At 43.4% G+C, this 21,133-nt stretch overlaps 1 protein-coding gene across 1 annotated transcript in view; it reads left to right on the top strand.

Annotated features, from left to right (window-relative positions):
• The window catches only part of NTSR1 (neurotensin receptor 1), a 281,156-nt gene that overhangs the window by 1,224 nt on the left and 258,799 nt on the right, over positions 1 to 21,133 (top strand). The gene's annotated exons all lie outside the window — the stretch shown is intronic.

Here is a 21,133-nt window from a genome sequence, read left to right as displayed (position 1 = left end):
TATGTAGGGTTATCCATTCCTCTTTAGATGTAGGCCACCAGACTATTGTTCTTGTATTTTAGTTAAGAATATTAGTTTAAGACTGATGTTCTTAACCCTTTTCAGTCTACAGACCTCTTGGGTAGTCTAAAGAAATCAGAATAAATGTAATATTTTGGAGCAGTATGGAGCATCTATGCAATTTCAGAGTTACTTTATGTACCTACTGGGGCCTCTCAAGGGACCATTTGGGGGTTTAATGCCCTCAGGTTAAAAAGTCTTGATCTATGTGTAGCTCTCCTGCTGTGCATGAAAAGACAACAGGAGATGCAGACTATTAGTCCATGCTGAGAGCATTAGTTTTACAACAGCCCTCCGGAGAGCTACAGTTGAAGACCATTGAAATATCATATCAACTAGATACATTCCCTAATCTGTCCCAAATGGCTAATCGGAGATCTTTAAAGACTCATATTGGCACTTACTCTTTCATTTACATCAGATTAATCATATTCCCCTTGCAGCCTCCACATCTCTGACTGCAGCATGGAGCATATTAGTTTTCTCCATTGTGGTTTATTGATTCTGTCTGTTGTGAGGACAGTTTAATATTATGTGACACATGATATGCATAATGCATCTATAGTATGTCTGCCCTGTGGCTGTACCAACTCCAGCTTTTCCTGCCTTTATACTTGGATGATGACCCACTGGTGACTGTCAGGATGTTTCTCCTTAGCTACATTGTATGAATTGTGCAATATCGATTCTGTATTAAATATCACAGCAAATGCAACCGATCAAAACGCAGCAAACACATGACATTTAGGATGACCTATGGCGCCACATTTAAACCTAAATTCCATAACGACATATAGACCTGATGTTACCAAGGACAACATCTGCAAGGAGTTTGTATGTTCTCCCCGGGTTTATGTGGGTTTCCTTCGGGTTCTCCGGTTTCCTCCCACATTCCAAAGACATACCGATAGGGAATTTAGATTGTGAGCCCCAATGGGGACAATGATGATAATGTATGTAAAGCACTGTGGAATTAATGATGCTATATAAGTGAGTAAAATAAATAAATATTGTCCATGTTTACTTCAGTATACTGACACATGCACAGAGCCAAATGATGGTTAGTGGAAGACCATGGGCTAACAACTTAAAGGCGACTCTCACTGATATGTTTGGGTCCATCCCACCGTTAGGGCAAACAAGGCTCAGAATGTTGTATTTTATCATGCCTGCTACTACAGATAAGTCTCTCCCATGTGTTTGGTAGCTACTTATCACTATCTCTCTTTGGCAATGAACATGCATACTGAAACAGCTATGTATTTCTAGTCCTGCTGCCAAGAGTATCTAGAAAGGACAGAAAATAACTAGGTGGTAGGGAGAAAATTCCTAGACATTTTCTCCTTTAGCTTTCCCTATGAACTAGTCATGCATGTAAAATCACATTTATAAAGCATGTAGCACAGTAACTCAGTGGTTAGCACTGGATGGTGGCTCAGTGGTTAGAACTGCAGCCTTGCAACACTGGATTCCTGGGTTCAAATCCCTCCAAGGACAACATCTGCTAGGAGTTTGTATGTTCTCCCCGTGTTTGCGTGGGTTTCCTCCAGGTTCTCCGGTTTCCTCCCACATTCCAAAGACATACTGATAGGGAATGTAGATTGTGAGCCCCAATGGGGACAGTGATGATGATGTCTGTAAAGCGCTGCGGAATAAGTAAGTAAAATAAATAAATTAAGCAGCTTTGCAAAGTCTTATGAAGCACTGCCAGTCTGCCACTACTATAGGTACCCGCCTCACCAAGTTACATAGTTATTAAGGTTGAAGGAAGACTTTAAGTCCATCTAGTTGAACCCATAGCCTAAACTATCATGCCCTAACATGTTGATCCAGAGGAAGGCAAAAAAAACCCATGTGGCAAAGAGTAAGCTCCACATTGGGGAAAAAAATTCCTTCCCGACTCCACATACGGCAATCAGACTAGTTCCCTGGATCAACGCCCTATCAAGGAATCTAGTGTATATACCCTGTAACATTATACTTTTCCAGAAAGGTATCCAGTCCCCTCTTAAATTTAAGTAATGAATCACTCATTACAACATCATACGGCAGAGAGTTCCATAGTCTCACTGCTCTTACAGTAAAGAACCCGCATCTGTTATTATGCTTAAACCTTCTTTCCTCCAGACGTAGAGGATGCCCCCTTGTCCCTGTTTCAGGTCTATGATTAACCCCTTACCGGCATCGGATGTACTATACCGTCCGATGCCGGCTCCCCTGCTTTGATGCAGGGCTCCGCGGTGAGCCCGCACCAAAGCCGGGACATGTCAGCTGTTTTGAACAGCTGACATGTGCCCGTAATAGGCGCGGGCAGAATCGCGATCTGCCCGCACCTATTAACTAGTTAAATGCCGCTGTCAAACGCAGACAGCGGCATTTAACTACCGCTTCCGGCCGGGCGGCCGGAAATGACGTCATCGCCGACCCCCGTCACATGATCGGGGGTTGGCGATGCTTGTGAATGGTAACCATAGAGGTCCTAGAGACCTCTATGGTTACTGATCGCCCGTCGCTGTGAGCGCCACCCTGTGGTCGGCGCTCACAGCACACGTGCAATTCTGCTACATAGCAGCGATCAGCAGATCGCTGCTATGTAGCAGAGCCGATCGTGCTATGCCTGCTTCTAGCCTCTCATGGAGGCTATTGAAGCATGGCAAAAGTTAAAAAAAAAAGTTTAAAAAAATGTGAAAAAAATAAAAAAAACATAAAAGTTTAAATCACCCCCCTTTCGCCCCAATCAAAATAAATCAATAAAAAAAATATCAAATCTACGCATATTTGGTATCGCCGCGCTCAGAATCGCCCGATCTATCAATTAAAAAAAAGTATTAACCTGATCGCTAAACAGCGTAGCGGGGAAAAAATTCGAAACGCCAGAATTACGTTTTTTTGGTCGCCGCGACATTGCATTAAAATGCAATAACGGGCGATCAAAAGAACGTATCTGCACCGAAATGCTATCATTAAAAACGTCATCTCGGCATGCAAAAAATAAGCCCTCAACCGACCCCAGATGATGAAAAATGGAGACGCTACGAGTATCGGAAAATGGCGCAATTTTTTTTTTTTTTTTTTTAGCAAAGTTTGGAATTTTTTTTCACCACTTAGATAAAAAATAACCTAGTCATGTTTGGTGTCTATGAACTCGTAATGACCTGGAGAATCATAATGGCAGGTCATTTTTAGCATTTAGTGAACCTAGCAAAAAAAGCCAAACAAAAAACCAATGTGGGATTTTTTGCAATTTCACCGCACTTGGAATTTTTTTCCCGTTTTCTAGTACACGACATGCTAAAACCAATGATGTCGTTCAAAAGTACAACTCGTCCCGCAAAAAATAAGCCCTCACATGGCCAAATTGACGGAAAAATAAAAAAGTTATGGCTCTGGGAAGGAGGGGAGCGAAAAACGAACATGGAAAAACAAAAAATCCCCCGGTCATGAAGGGGTTAAAAAGATCATCAGAAAGGTCTTTGTACTGTCCCCTCATATATTTATGCATTAAAATGAGATCACCCCTTAGTCTTCGTTTTTCCAAACTAAATAGCCCCAAGTGTAATAAACTATCTTGGTATTGCAGACCCCCCAGTCCTCTAATAACCTTGGTCGCTCTTCTCTGCACCCGCTCTAGTTCAGCTATGTCTTTCTTATACACCGGAGACCAGAACTGTACACAGTATTCTAAGTGTGGTCGAACTAGTGAGCCAAAATGTGATTTAATGTAGAGTAAATATTAATCTAAAGGTTAGATTGCTCCATATGTATCACATTGGTGCATGGACACATTTCTCCTCCTTACGCCACGGCAGAAACTTGGCACAATGTAGTCAATATTTTGGCACAGTTAGCCAATTTGCAACATAGTTCTGATGCATTTTGCTCAGGATAGCTCGCCAAATGTGCAGTTTTTGGTAGTGATTTTAGGGGTTATGAACTAAGGTCATTTTCAAAATAGTTTGTTTAAATAATAGATGAGTCGAAGCCATCAGGTTTTGTTCTACATTTAAATGGTGTTTCAAAATGTTTGTAAAATTTGGCACATCGGTAGACAAATACAGTTCTGTCTAAAACTCTAGTTTTTATGACAACTCCCTCTTGTACTGAGTTTGCAAATTTATTTTCAGACTTTTTTAAATGCAACCAAGCTCACTTTGTATAAGGGAAAACAACAGGAGAATGTGGCAAAATGGAAATTTGGCACAAGACTACAATCAATGTGGCACATGTCAAAATGTACGGACTGGGGATGAAATTCAATCCTGGCATTTGAAATCACACAGGCCCATGTTGTCCCAGTCCCCATGAACCAGATGGGGATATATTACTAATATTACCCTGGATGCAGGAAAGGGAGATTTTCTACAAGACCAATATTTCTAATGATACCTGTGGCCTGCTGGGGTAAGTGACGGAGTCAGCGACTTTGTGCTTCATCACAATTCTTAACAGTATGGGGGTCTGGAGAACACGGATTCTGTTAAAAACGTAGCAGACAGTGCACCCTATGACCAGACAGGCCCTTCTGGCATTTGCCAAAATTGCCAAATGGCCAGTCCGGCCCTGAGTAATACCAATAATACATGTATGATAGTGTAAGTAAGATAACATGCAACATCTGATACATGTACTAACCAGCTAGAACTGATGATGATATTGTACACAGACAAACTTTGAAATAGAAAAATTCTCTCCTGAAACACCTCTAAATGTAAAAAATAGTTATCTCCCTTAGTAACCACTAGATAGATAGATATGGGATAGATACTGTAGAGAAATAGATAGCTGATAGATAGATAGATAGATAGATAGATAGATAGATAGATAGATAGATAGATAGATAGATAGATAGATATGGGATAGATAGATAGATAGATAGATAGATAGATAGATAGATAGATAGATAGATAAATAGATAGATATGGGATAGATAGATAGATATGGGATAGATAGATAGATAGATAGATAGATAGATATGAGATAGATAGATAGATATGGGATAGATAGATAGATAGATAGATAGATAGATATGAGATAGATATGGGATAGATAGATAGATAGATAGATAGATAGATAGATAGATAGATAGATAGATAGATAGATAGTATTGTCCATCTCTTTTCTGCTTCCTCAGTGCATTTTAGATAATTTTGTGACACCTTTATAGTACTGATAATAAAATTATTTTTTTCCATGGCAACACATCACAGTGTCATTATGTCATTATGTTACCATGTCAGCTATTGCTACATATGACTCAGAGCCAGTGTCCGAATCCCACATATTTTTTCTCCTCCACGGGGTTAATAGGAATATATGATTCTGCATAGTGCACATATTATTGTACTAGTAAAATTACATAACATATTTATTTATAGAGTAATTATCAGTTCATTTATCATATAGAACTAACATGGAGGTGTGTATATGTCTGTACATGTAGAAAAGACATGAGGTGTGTATATCTCTGTATATGGAGGAGACGAGACATGAGGTGTGTATATCTCTGTATATGGACAAGAGCCATGAGGTGTGTATATCTCTGTATATGGAGAAGAGACATGAGGTGTGTATATCTCTGTATATGGAGGAGACGAGACATGAGGTGTGTATATCTGTATATGGAGAAGAGCCATGAGGTGTGTATATCTCTGTATATGGAGAAGAGACATGAGGTGTGTATATCTCTGTATATGGAGAAGAGACATGGGGTGTGTATATCTCTGTATATGGAGAAGAGCCATGAGGTGTGTATATCTCTGTATATGGAGAAGAGCCATGAGGTGTGTATATCTCTGTATATGGAGAAGAGACATGAGGTGTGTATATCTCTGTATATGGAGAAGAGACATGAGGTGTGTATATCTCTGTATATGGAGAAGAGACATGAGGTGTGTATATCTCTGTATATGGAGAAGAGACATGGGGTGTGTATATCTCTGTATATGGAGAAGAGCCATGAGGTGTGTATATCTCTGTATATGGAGAAGAGACATGAGGTGTGTATATCTCTGTATATGGAGAAGAGCCATGAGGTGTGTATATATCTGTATATGGAGAAGAGACATGGGGTGTGTATATCTCTGTATATGGAGAAGAGACATGAGGTGTGTATATCTCTGTATATGGAGAAGAGACATGAGGTGTGTATATCTCTGTATATGGAGAAGAGACATGAGGTGTGTATATCTCTGTATATGGAGAAGAGACATGGGGTGTGTATATCTCTGTATATGGAGAAGAGCCATGAGGTGTGTATATCTCTGTATATGGAGAAGAGACATGGGGTGTGTATATCTCTGTATATGGAGAAGAGCCATGAGGTGTGTATATCTCTGTATATGGAGAAGAGCCATGAGGTGTGTATATCTCTGTATATGGAGAAGAGACATGGGGTGTGTATATCTCTGTATATGGAGAAGAGCCATGAGGTGTGTATATCTCTGTATATGGAGAAGAGACATGGGGTGTGTATATCTCTGTATATGGAGAAGAGCCATGAGGTGTGTATATATCTGTATATGGAGAAGAGACATGAGGTGTGTATATCTCTGTATATGGAGAAGAGCCATGAGGTGTGTATATCTCTGTATATGGAGAAGAGACATGAGGTGTGTATATCTCTGTATATGGAGAAGAGCCATGAGGTGTGTATATCTCTGTATATGGAGAAGAGACATGAGGTGTGTATATCTCTGTATATGGAGAAGAGACATGAGGTGTGTATATCTCTGTATATGGAGGAGAAGAGACATGAGGTGTGTATATCTCTGTATATGGAGGAGAAGAGACATGAGGTGTGTATATGTCTGTATATGGAGGAGAAGAGACATGAGGTGTGTATATGTCTGTACATGTAGAAAAGACATGAGGTGTGTATATCTCTGTATATGGAGAAGAGACATGAGGTGTGTATATGTCTGTACATGTAGAAAAGACAAGAGGTGTGTATATCTCTGTATATGAAGGAAAAGAGCCATGAGGTGTGTATATTTCTGTATATGGAGAAGAGACATGAGGTGTGTATATCTCTGTATATGGAGAAGACACATGAGGTGTGTATATCTCTGTATATGGAGAAGAGACATGAGGTGTGTATATCTCTGTATATGGAGAAGAGACATGAGGTGTGTATATCTCTGTATATGGAGGAGAAGAGACATGAGGTGTGTATATCTCTGTATATGGAGGAGAAGAGACATGAGGTGTGTATATGTCTGTACATGTAGAAAAGACATGAGGTGTGTATATCTCTGTATATGGAGAAGAGACATGAGGTGTGTATATGTCTGTACATGTAGAAAAGACAAGAGGTGTGTATATCTCTGTATATGAAGGAAAAGAGCCATGAGGTGTGTATATTTCTGTATATGGAGAAGAGACATGAGGTGTGTATATCTCTGTATATGGAGAAAAGACATGAGGTGTGTATATGTCTGTACATGTAGAAAAGACATGAGGTGTGTATATCTCTGTATATGGAGGAAAAGAGCCATGAGGTGTGTATATTTCTGTATATGGAGAAGACCCATGGGGTGTGTATATCTCTGTATATGGAGGTGAAGATACATGAGGTGTGTATATCTCTGTATATGGACGAGAAGAGACATGAGGTTTATATATCTCTGAATACAGAGGTGAAGAGACATGAGGTTTGTATATCTCTGTGCAGGTAGGAGAAGAGACATGAGATGTGTATATCTCTGAATATAGAGGTGAAGAGACATGAGGTTTGTATATCTCTGTATATGGAGGAGAAGAGACATGAGGTTTGTATATCTCTGTATATGGAGGAGAAGAGACATGAGCTGTGTATATCTCTGTATATGGAGGAGAAGAGACATGAGGTGTGTATATCTCTGTATATGGAGGAGAAGAGACATGAAGTGTGTATATATCTGTACATGTTGGAGAAGAGCCATGAGGTGTGTATATCTCTGTATATGGAGAAGAGACATGAGCTGTGTATATCTCTGTATATGGAGGAGAAGAGACATGAGGTTTGTATATCTCTGTATATGGAGGAGAAGAGACATGAGGTTTGTATATCTCTGTATATGGAGGAGAAGAGACATGAGGTTTGTATATCTCTGTATATGGAGGAGAAGAGACATGAGCTGTGTATATCTCTGTATATGGAGGAGAAGAGACATGAGGTTTGTATATCTCTGTATATGGAGGAGAAGAGACATGAGGTTTGTATATCTCTGTATATGGAGGAGAAGAGACATGAGGTTTGTATATCTCTGTATATGGAGGAGAAGAGACATGAGCTGTGTATATCTCTGTATATGGAGAAGAGACATGAGGTGTGTAAATCTCTGTATATGGAGGAGAAGAGACATGAGCTGTGTATATCTCTGTATATGGAGGAGAAGAGACATGCGGTGTGTATATCTGTATATGGAGAAGAAACATGAGGTGTGTACAGTATATCTCTGTACATGGAGAAGAGACATGTGAGGTGTTTATATGTCTCTACCTGGAGGAGAAGAGAGTGAGACACGAGTTGTGCATATCTCTGTACTTGGAGGAGACGAGACATGAGGACTAGAGTGTGGAGCGCCCCCATGGGGCCGTGGGGTACTCGGAACCGGGTCCTTCAGTTCACGGGGGAATGTCACAGTGGCTGACCCGGTCCGTGGCCCTGGGACGTCCGTGTAAAAGGGAAAGGTCTTTAAAGGGATATGTTCGTGATGCCACCTGTTGTATTCGGTCAGGGTGACCGACGCTGCTTTAAGGGGTCCGCTGGGGTGATGTTATTGTAATAGGGTGCAGGGTTGAGTATGTCACCACGAAACAGACAGACCAACTGTTGAGGGGAATTTATTAACAGGAGTAAGATTCTCCTCGCAGGGAGCAAACAGGGGGTTAATAAAGATAAAGCAAGCAGTATAACAGTACACAACAAGTTAACTGAAGCTATGAAACAGGTAAGCAGAATAGAAATGGAAAAAACAAGTGTTCTTGTAACTTATTAGTCCAGGGAGATCCTGACTGGAGGGTCCTTATTCCAATGTGGGTACAGTCACCAACAGCACTTGAAAATTCTGAAATCTTTCCTGTCTTCTGAGAACTGGAAACTCTGGGGTTAAACCTGTGCAGTCTTTTCAAAGTGAAACTGAAATCAGGAAGTAGCACAGTCTAGGTCACTGCTGCAGAAGTCTCTGTATGTTAGCCTGGCACTTTCTCTGTAGTAACATGTCACACACACTGGGCAGTTACTTATCACACTCAAGGATCTTTGCTTGTCACTGCGGTCACCAGGGCTGCACCCAAGTCACTGTCTCTGCGCTGTCAGGGGAAGAGTCTTTTACATTATGGCAGCTAGATGGTATACCTTCCCACAGGTGAAGTGTATCCCCAGGGTTTCCCATTGTGTAGATGGTGGATGGTGAGAGTCGCAGTGAAGAACGAGGACACAAGGGTGCAGTCTCTTTACCTTTACTGAAGGCTTCAGCGTCCACAGTCCAGAGCACCAGATCACAGGGCAGGCAGAGTCCGGCCGGTTTGGAGGCAAATCCCTAGTCTCCTTGTCCTGGTAGAAATCAGTAGCCTTCCTCTAGCGCCTTGGTGTTGTAGTACCTTACTGCTAAGCTTCTCATAAGGTCCTCACAGATGTTGTAGATGTTATGTCTCTCTCTCTGTCCAAATCCGATAAAAAACTTGGCACTCTAGATGAATAATTATCATATGCAAAAGGTTTATTGATGTGCATCCATAAAGGCAAGTTGAACGTTTTCGGTCCATATCCGGACCTTCATCAGAACAAATATACTGGATGCAGCAAGAAGTCCTGTCCACGTAGGCGCACGTGTGATGCGACCGGAGTCACTGGGTAAATGGCGCCATTTACTCAGTGACTCCGGTCGCATCACACGTGCGCCTACGTGGACAGGACTTCTTGCTGCATCCAGTATATTTGTTCTGATGAAGGTCCGGATGTGGACCGAAAACGTTCGACTTGCCTTTATGGATGCACATCAATAAACCTTTTGCATATGATAATTATTCATCTAGAGTGCCAAGTTTTTTCGGATTTGGATTTGTTGGGCTGGATACCCTACTTGAGCACCTACTCTATACACTACTAAGAGTGCTGTGTTGTTCTATTATTATATTCTCTCTCTCTGTCCCCAGATGGATAGGACAAACCCGTATGACCGGTGGCTTGAGGCGTTTTACAGGGACTCTATCATGCCCCAGCCTCTAAGGGGTGCCACCTTGCTTCCTGGGTGTAGGGGCAGACAGGTAACGTGAAATTAGCTGTCCTGCCGGTCTCTGGAGCAAGGCATAAAGGTTTGTTGCTCCCTCGGTGTTCCGGCTACTGGGATCCTGTGCCTCAGAAGGAGGCAGCCTGTGTAGGGCTGTTCCCCTCCTGGAATCCACTCCTTTGCTACGACTTCTTCACCCTCTCTACAATACAGTTCTCCTTCAGTGTCTCTTTCTTGAAGCTGCAGCTCTCAGGGCATGCACAGCTCCATGTCCTTCTGTCTCACTCTGACAGGCTCCCACCCCTGTCAGGGACCAACTACCTGAGCAAAGCTCAGCCAGCAACTAACTTCCTCCCCAGGCAACCAGTTTTACCTAAGTGTGAAGAGTGCCCTAATAAATAGGAGCAGAGCTCCCCCTGGTGGCCTGGAGTGTGAAATGTGTTGCATGCTTCTGATACCTGGATTCAGTTGTCCTTCTTGGCCTCCAAACGTAATATCACTCTCCCCTAGAGGAAAATTACATTACTGCAAAGACCAGGACCCTGGGGCGCTGCAAGTGTATCTCTCTGTTGGAGAAGATCCATAAGATGTGTATATCTCTGTATATGGAGGAGAAGAGACATGCCGTGTGTATATCTGTATATGGAGAAGAGACATGAAGTGTGTATATCTCTTTACATGTTGGAGAAGAGCCATGAGGTGTGTATAGCTCTGTATATGGAGGAGAAGAGACATGCCGTGTGTATATCTGTATATGGAGAAGAGACATGAGGTGTGTACAAAATATCTCTGTACATGGAGAAGAGGCATGTGAGGTGTTTATATGTCTGTAAATGAAGGAGAAGAGACATGAGGTTTATATATCTCTGTGCAGGTAGGAGAAAATACATGAGATGTGTATATCTCTGAATATAGAGGTGAAGAGACATGAGGTATGTATATCTCTGTATATGGAGGAGAAGAGCCATGAGGTGTGTATATCTCTGTATATGGAGGAGAATAGACATGAGGTGTGTATATCTCTGTATATGGAGGAGAATAGACATAAGGTGTGTATATCTCTGTATATGGAGGAGAATAGACATGAGGTGTGTATATCTCTGTATATGGAGGAGGAGAAGAGACATGAGGTGTGTATATCTCTGTATATGAAGGAGAAGAGACGTGAAGTGTGTATATCTCTGTACATGTTGGAGAAGAGCCATGAGGTGTGTATATCTCGGTATATGGAGGAGAAGAGACATGAGGTGTGTATATCTCTGTATATGGAGAAGAGTCATGAGGTGTGTATATCTCTGAATATGGAGAAGAGACATGCGGTGTGTATCTCTGTATATGAAGAAGAAACATGAGGTGTGTACAGTATATCTCTGTACATGGAGAAGAGACGTGAGGTGTTTATATGTCTCTACATGGAGAAGAGACACATGAGGTGTGTACACCTCTGTATATGGAGGAGAAGAGACATGCAGTGTGTATACAACTGTATATAGAGAAGAAACATGAGGTGTGTACAGTATATCTCTGTACATGGAGAAGAGACGTGAGGTGTTTATATGTCTCTACATGGAGGAGAAGAGACACATGAGGTGTGTACGCCTCTGTGTATGGAGGAGAAGAGACATGCGGTGTGTATACAACTGTATATGGAGAAGAAACATGAGGTGTGTACAGTATATCTCTGTACATGGAGAAGAGACATGTGAGGTGTTTATATGCCTGTACATGGAGGAGAAGAGACATGAGGTGTTTATATGCCTCTACATGGAGGAGAGGAGACACATGAGTTGTACATATCTCTGTACTTGGTGGAGACGAGACATGAGGAGTGTATATCTCTGAATATGGAGGTGAAGATACATGAGGTGTTTATATCTCTGTATATGGAGGAGAAGAGACATGAGGTGTGTATATCTTTGTATATTGAGGAGAAGAGCCATGAGGTGTGTATATCTTTGTATATGGAGGAGAAAAAGCATGAGGTGTGTATATCTCTGTATATGGAGGAGACGAGACATGAGGTGTGTATATCCCTGTACATGGAACAGAAGAGAAACGTGAGGTGCGTATATCTCTATACAAGAAGAAGAAGAGACCTGTGAGATGTATACAGTATATCTCTGTACATGAAGGAGAAGAGACCCATGAATTGTGTATATTTCTGCACATAATTATAATGGCTCAACATTCACTTACAGTTTTGGATCATCAGGGACTCATCTATAAATAGCAGTATGCATAAATAAATCTATAGACATTCAAAGGTCCTATCTTTATGCATAAGCTGCAGTAATCTCTTCACAGCATTGATGGCTTCGGAGAGCAAGCACACATTATGTTTTGACATGTAGAGTAGATCTATGTCATAATAAGCCACTATTTTACGCATTAGCAGAGGAGATCTAAAGACAGTTGAGGCCGAGAAGTATGTCTGGTATAAAGAAGTAATGTAGTTAGCGGGGGGGGGGGGGGGGAACAGAGGGTGCAGTCATGCCAAACCCGCGCTCTGAGGGGCCCAACTGGAGCTATGCTACTTTTAACCGTATTGGAGTGCGCATCGCGTCGATACAGTTAAACTCTCCAGACGATCGCTGCCACGGATCCCAGTTCTCCCGCCCCTTATCACAAGTTCAACTGTATTGGCATCCTGGATGCCGTTACAGTTTTAAGCAATGATGAAAGAGGGAGCATCAGGTGATGCTCGCTCTCCCATCATTCTTCCTTGGTGCAATGGCATCACTTCACCTCGCCAGCTGTGCAGACCAGTGAAGACAAAGCTTCACAGAGTAGAGACCGAAGCAAATAATGACGTTTTACAGCCCTACAATGACTAAATCATAAGCATATAGTATATAAAGATATATACACATAGTGACCACATAATACTACAATATACTGCAGATCAGTGCAGATCAAGAGAAAGAGAAGACACTGGAACAGAATAATTTTCAGCTTTACTCTCAGTTTGCTTTTAGGCAAGAGACTTTAAGGCAATGGGTACACAAGCTGTGGTAAGGAAACGACATACATCTTGTTATACCTTACTGTTTGGCCCCAACGATCTTGTAAGAGACATATTTTCTTGTGTCTACTTCATTTTGGAGAGAAGAAGAGTGGCACATATTCAAGGGCCAATATGTCATTACGGTGCACTATTTGGGGATTTCTATGACTCCTTTATGCAGTGGGTACGGAAAGTATTCAGACCCCTTTAAATTTTTTCACTCTTTGCAGCCATTTGGTAAATTCAAAAAGTTCAATTTTTTCGCAATAATGTACCCTCTGCATTGCATCTTGACTGAAAAAAAAACAGAAATGTAGAAATGTTTGCAAATTTAACAAAAAGGAAAAATGAAAAACTGAAATATCAAATGGTCATAAGTATTCAGACTCTTTACTCAGACATTCATATTTAAGTCACATGCTGTCCATTTCCCTGTGATCCTCCTTGAGATGGTTCAACTCCTTCACTGGAGTCTGTTATGAACAGGTGATTCAGAACCACAATGGACCTAGTGGTTAAGAGCACACAAAGTGACCTGATAGTTACAAACATAGGACGAGCTCTGAGACGTGGGAACTCTGCTGACCGCAATCCCTAATCTTATCATACCACACTAAAGGTAGCCGTGGAGCGCTCCTGACCAAAACCTAGGCGCCTCGGCACAGCCTGAGAAATTAGCTAGCCCTGAAGATAGAAAAATAAGCCTACCTTGCCTCAGAGAAATTCCCCAAAGGAAAAGGCAGCCCCCCACATATAATGACTGTGAGTAAGATGAAAATACAAACACAGAGATGAAATAGATTTTGGCAAAGTGAGGCCCGACTTACTGAATAAACCGAGGATAGGAAAGATAGCTTTGCGGTCAACACAAAAACCTATTAACAACCACGCAGAGGGGGCAAAAAGACCCTCCGCACCGACTAACGGTACGGAGGTGCTCCCTCTGCGTCGCAGAGCTTCCAGCAAGCAAGAAAAACCAATATAGCAAGCTGGACAGAAAATATAGCAAACAAAAAGTAACACAAGCAAAACTTAGCTTATGCAGGGCAGACAGGCCACAAGAACGATCCAGGAGAGAGCAAGACCAATATTGGAACATTGACTGGAGGCCAGGAACAAAGAACTAGGTGGAGTTAAATAGAGCAGCACCTAACGACTTAACCTCGTCACCTGAGGAAGGAAACTCAGAAGCCGCAGCCCCACTCACATCCACCAGAGGAAGCTCATAGACAGAACCAGCCGAAGTACCACTCATGACCACAGGAGGGAGCTTGACCACAGAATTCACAACAGTACTCCCCCCCTTGAGGAGGGGTCACCGAACCCTCACCAGAGCCCCCAGGCCGACCAGGATGAGCCAAATGAAAGGCACGAACCAGATCGGCAGCATGAACATCAGAGGCAAAAACCCAGGAATTATCTTCCTGACCATAACCCTTCCACTTGACCAGGTACTGGAGTTTCCTTCTCGAAATACGAGAATCCAAAATCTTCTCCACTATATACTCCAACTCCCCCTCAACCAAAACAGGGGCAGGAGGATCAACGGAAGGAACCACAGGTGCCACGTATCTCCGCAACAATGACCTATGGAATACGTTATGGATGGAAAAAGAAGCTGGAAGGGTCAAACGAAAAGACACAGGATTAAGAACCTCAGAAATCCTATACGGACCAATGAAACGAGGCTTAAACTTAGGAGAGGAAACCTTCATAGGAATATGACGAGATGACAACCAAACCAAATCCCCAACACGAAGTCGGGGACCCACACAGCGCCTGCGGTTAGCGAAACGTTGAGCCTTCTCCTGAGACAATGTCACATTGTCCACCACATGAGTCCAAATCTGCTGCAACCTATCCACCACAGTATCCACACCAGGACAGTCAGAAGACTCAACCTGCCCTGAAGAGAAACGAGGATGGAAACCAGAATTGCAGAAAAACGGCGAAACCAAAGTAGCCGAGCTGGCCCGATTATTAACCCCTTCCCGACCTTTGACGCATACGCTGCGTCATGAAAGTCGGTGCCATTCCGACCCATGACGCAGCATATGCGTCATGGAAAGATCGCGTCCCTGCAGATCGGGTGAAAGGGTTAACTCCCATTTCACCCGATCTGCAGGGACAGGGGGAGTGGTAGTTTAGCCCAGGGGGGGTGGCTTCACCCCCTCGTGGCTACGATCGCTCTGATTGGCTGTTGAAAGTGAAACTGCCAATCAGAGCGATTTGTAATATTTCACCTAAAAAACTGGTGAAATATTACAATCCAGCCATGGCCGATGCTGCAATATCATCGGCCATGGCTGGAAACACTTATGTGCACCCACCCCACCCCTCCGATCGCCCCCCCCAGCCCCCCGATCTGTGGTCCGCTCCCCTCAGTCCTGTGCTCCGCTCCCCCGTCCTCCTGTCCGCTTCCCCGTGCACCAATCACACCCCCTGTGCTGCAATCAAACCCCCCCGCACTCCGATCCCCCCCCCCCCGCACACAGCGACCCCCCCCCCCCGGTGCTCCGATCCACCCCCCCGCACAGCGATCCCTCACCCCGTGCTCCAATCCTTCCCCGTGCTCCAATCCTCCCTCCCGTGTTCCGATCCACCCCCCCCCATGATCCGATCCACCCCCCCGTGCTCCGACGCCCCCCCCGTGCCCTGATCTCCCCCCCCTTATACTTACCTGGCCGCCCGAGGTCCGTCCGTCTTCTTTCCTGGGCGCCGCCATCTTCCAAAATGGCGGGCGCATGTGCAGTGCGCCCGCCGAATCTGCCGGCCGGCAGATTCGTTCCAGAGTGAATTTTGATCACTGAGATATATCCTATCTCAGTGATCAAAATAAAAAAAATAGTAAATGACCCCCCCCCTTTGTCACCCCCATAGATAGGGACAATAAAAAAAATAAAGAATTTTTTTTTTTTTCACTAAGGTTGGGGTAAGAACTAGGGTTAGGGGTAGGGTTAGGGGTAGGGTTAGGGTTAGGGGTAGGGTTAGGGTTAGGGGTAGGGTTAGGGGTAGGGGTAGGGTTAGGGCTAGGGTTAGGGGTAGGGTTAGGGCTAGGGTTAGGGTTTCGGTATGTGCACACGTATTCTGGTCCTATGCGGATTTTTCCGCAGCGGATTTGAAAAATCCACAGTGCTAAACCGCTGCCGATTTATCGTGGATTTACCGCGGTTTTTCTGCGCATTTCACTGCGGTTTTACAACTGCGATTTTCTATTGGAGCAGTTCTAAAACCGCTGCGGAATCCGCAGAAAGAAGTGACATGCTGCGGAATGTAAACCGCTGCGTTTCCGTGCAGTTTTTCTGCAGCATGTGTACAGCGATTTTTGGTTCCCATAGGTTCACATTGAACTGTAAACTCATGGGAAACTGCTGCGGATCCGCAGCGTGTGCACATACCTTTAGAATTAGGCTATGTGCACACGGTGCGGATTTGGCTGCGGATCCGCAGCAGTGTTCCATCGGGTTTACAGTACCATGTAAACATATGGAAAACCAAATCCGCTGTGCCCATGGTGCAGAAAATACCGCGCGGGAACGCTGCGTTGTATTTTCCGCAGCATGCCAATTCTTTGTGCGGATTCCGCAGCGTTTTACACCTGTTCCTCAATAGGAATCCACAGGTGAAATCCGCACAAAAAACACTGGAAATCCACGGTAAATCCACAGGTAAAACGCAGTGCCTTTTACCCGCGGATTTTTCAAAAATGGTGCTGAAAAATCTCATACGAATCCGCAACGTTGGCACATAGCCTTAGGGCTAGGGTTGGGTTGGAATTAGGGTTGTGGTTAGGGTTAGGGGTGTGTTGGGGTTAGGGTTGTGGTTAGGGGAGTGTTGGGGTTAGGGTTGTGATTAGGGTTACGGCTACAGTTGGGATAAGGGTTAGGGGTGTGTTGGAGGTAGAATTGAGGGGTTTCCACTGTTTAGGCACTTCAGGGGGTCTCCAAACGCAACATGGCGCCACCATTGATTCCAGCCAATCTTGTATTCAAAAATTCAAATGGTGCTCCCTCACTTCCGAACCCCGACGTGTGCCCAAACAGTGGTTTACCCCCACATATGGGGTACCAGCATACTCAGGACAAACTGCGCAACAATTACTGGGGTCCAATTTCTCCTGTTACCCTTGAGAAAATAAAAAATTGCTTGCTAAAACATCATTTTTGAGGAAAGAAAAATGATTTTTTATTTTCACGGCTCTGCGTTGTAAACGTCTGTGAAGCACTTGGGGGTTCAAAGTGCTCACCACATATCTAGATAAGTTCCTTGGGGGGTCTAGTTTCCAAAATGGGGTCACTTGTGGGGGGTTTCTACTGTTTAGGCACACCAGGGGCTCTGCAAACGCAACGTGACGCCCGCAGACCATTCCATCAAAGTCTGCATTTCAAAAGTCACTACTTCCCTTCTGAGCCCCCACGTGTGCCCAAACAGTGGTTTACCCCCACACATGGGGCATCAGCGTACTCAGGAGAAACTGGACAACAACTTTTGTGGTCCAATTTCTCCTGTAACCCTTGGGAAAATAAAAAATTCTGGGCTAAAAAATTATTTTTGAGGAAAGAAAACGTATTTATTATTTTCACTGCTCTGTGTTATGAACTTCTGTGAAGCACTTGGGGGTTCAAAGTGCTCACCTCACATCTAGATAAGTTCCTTGGGGGGTCTAGTTTCCAAAATGGGGTCACTTGTGGGGGGTTTCTACTGTTTAGCCACATCAGGGGCTCTGCAAACGCAACGTGACGCCCGCAGAGCATTCCATCAAAGTCTGCATTTCAAAACGTCACTACTTCACTTCCGAGCCCCAGCATGTGCCTAAACAGTGGTTTACCCCCACATATGGGGTATCAGCGTACTCAGGAGAAACTGGACAACAACTTTTGGGGTCAAATTTCTCCTGTTACCCTTGGGAAAATAAAAAATTGCGGGCTAAAATTCATTTTTGAGAAAATAATTTTTTTTTTTTATTTTCATGGCTCTGCGTTATAAACTTCTGTGAAGCACTTGAGGGTTCAAAGTGCTCACTACACATCTAGATTAGTTCCTTTGGGGGTCTAGTTTCCAAAATGGGGTAATTTGTGGGGGATCTCCAATGTTTAGGCACACAGGGGCTCTCCAAACGCGACATGGTGTCCGCTAATGATTGGAGATAATTTTCCATTTAAAAAGCCAAATGGCGTGCCTTCCCTTCTGAGCCCTGCCGTGCGCCCAAACAGTGGTTTACCCCCACATATGGGGTATCTGCATACTCAGGACAAACTGGACAACAACATTTGTGGTCCAATTTCTCCTATTACCATTGGCAAAATAGGAAATTCCAGGCTAAAAAATCATTTTTGAGAAAAGAAAAATTATTTTTTATTTTCATGGCTCTGCATTATAAACTTCTGTGAAGCACCTGGGGGTTTAAAGTGCTCAGTATGCATCTAGATAAGTTCCTTGGGGGGTCTAGTTTCCAAAATGGGGTCACTTGTGGGGGAGCTCCATTGCATAGGCACACAGGGGCTCTCCAAATGCGACATGGTGTCCGCTAACAATTGGAGCTAATTTTCCATTCAAAAAGTTAAAAGGCGCGCCTTCCCTTCCGAGCCCTGCCGTGTGCCCAAACAGTGGTTTACCCCCACATATGAGGTATCGGCGTACTCGGGAGAAATTGCTCAACAAATTTTAGGATCCATTTTATCCTATTGCCCATGTGAAAATGAAAAAATTGAGGCGAAAATAAATTTTTTGTGAAAAAAAAGTACTTTTTCATTTTTACGGATCAATTTGTGAAGCACCTGAGGGTTTAAAGTGCTCACTAGGCATCTAGATAAGTTCCTTGGGGGGTCCAGTTTCCAAAATGGGGTCACTTGTGGGGGAGCTCCAATGTTTAAGCACACAGGGTCTCTCCAAACGCGACATGGTGTCCGCTATCGATGGAGATAATTTTTCATTCAAAAAGTCAAATGGCGCTCCTTCCCTTCCGAGCCTTACCATGTGCCCAAACAGTGGTTTACCCCCACATGTGAAGTATCGGTGTACTCAGGAGAAATTGCCAAACAAATTTTAGGATCCATTTTATCCTGTTGTCCATGTGAAAATGAAAAAATTGAGGCTAAAAGAATTTTTTTGTGAAAAAAAAGTACTTTTTCATTTTTACGGATCAATTTGTGAAGCACCTGGGGGTTTAAAGGGCTCACTATGCATCTAGATAAGTTCCTTGGGGCGTCTAGTTTCCAAAATGGGGTCACTTGTGGGGGAGCTCCAATTTTTAGGCACACGGGGGCTCTCCAAATGTGACATGGTGTCCGCTAAAGAGTGCAGCCAATTTTTCATTCAAAAAGTCAAATGGCGCTCCTTCCCTTCCAAGCCCTGCCGTGCGCCCAAACAGTGGTTTACCCCCACATATGAGGTATCAGCGTACTCAGGACAAATTGGACAACAACGTACGTGGTTCAGTTTCTCCTTTTACCATTGGGAAAATAAAAAATTGTTGCTGAAAAATCATTTTTGTGACTAAAAAGTTAAATGTTCATTTTTTCCTTCCATGTTGCTTCTGCTGCTGTGAAGCACCTGAAGGGTTAATAAACTTCTTGAATGTGGTTTTGTGCACCTTGAGGGGTGCAGTTTTTAGAATGGTGTCACTTTTGGGTATTTTCAGCCATATAGACCCCTCAAACTGACTTCAAATGTGAGGTGGTCCCTAAAAAAAATGGTTTTGTAAATTTCGTTGTAAAAATGAGAAATCGCTGGTCAAATTTTAACCCTTATAACTTCCTAGCAAAAAAAAATTTTGTTTCCAAAATTGTGCTGATGTAAAGTAGACGTGTGGGAAATGTTATTTATTAACTATTTTGTGTCACATAACTCTCTGGTTTAACAGAATAAAAATTCAAAATGTGAAAATTGCGAAATTTTCAAAATTTTCGCCAAATTTCCGTTTTTATCACAAATAAACACAGAATTTATTGACCTAAATTTACCACTAACATGAAGCCCAATATGTCACGAAAAAACAATCTCAGAACCGCTAGGATCCATTGAAGCGTTCCTGAGTTATTACCTCATGAAGGGACACTGGTCAGAATTGCAAAAAACGGCAAGGTCTTTAAGGTCAAAATAGGCTGGGTCATGAAGGGGTTAAGGGCGAACTCAGCCAAAGGCAAAAAGGACACCCAATCATCCTGATCGGCAGAAACAAAACATCTCAGATATGTTTCCAAGGTCTGATTGGTTCGTTCAGTCTGGCCATTTGTCTGAGGATGGAAAGCCGAGGAAAAAGACAAATCAATGCCCATCCTAGCACAAAAGGCTCGCCAAAACCTTGAAACAAACTGGGAACCTCTGTCAGAAACGATGTTCTCCGGAATGCCATGTAAACGAACCACATGCTGGAAGAACAATGGCACCAAATCAGAGGAGGAAGGCAATTTAAACAAGGGTACCAAATGGACCATCTTGGAGAAGCGATCACAAACAACCCAAATGACCGACATTTTTTGAGAGACGGGGAGATCCGAAATAAAATCCATAGAGATATGTGTCCAGGGCCTCTTCGGGACTGGCAAGGGCAAAAGCAACCCACTGGCACGAGAACAGCAGGGCTTAGCCCGAGCACAAATCCCACAGGACTGCACAAACGAACGCACATCCCGCGACAGAGACGGCCACCAAAAGGATCTAGCCACCAAATCTCTGGTACCAAAGATTCCAGGATGACCAGCCAACACCGAACAATGAACCTCAGAGATAACTCTACTCGTCCATTTATCAGGGACAAACAGTTTCTCCGCTGGGCAACGGTCAGGTCTATTAGCCTGAAATTTTTGCAGCACCCGCCGCAAATCAGGGGAGATGGCAGACAAAATTACCCCCTCTT

Source organism: Ranitomeya imitator, chromosome 2, assembly GCF_032444005.1.
Source record: "Ranitomeya imitator isolate aRanImi1 chromosome 2, aRanImi1.pri, whole genome shotgun sequence".
Classification (NCBI taxonomy): Eukaryota; Metazoa; Chordata; class Amphibia; order Anura; family Dendrobatidae; genus Ranitomeya; species Ranitomeya imitator.
The sequence above is the reverse complement of the archived record's forward strand: the minus strand, read 5'-3'. Positions and strand labels throughout refer to the sequence as shown.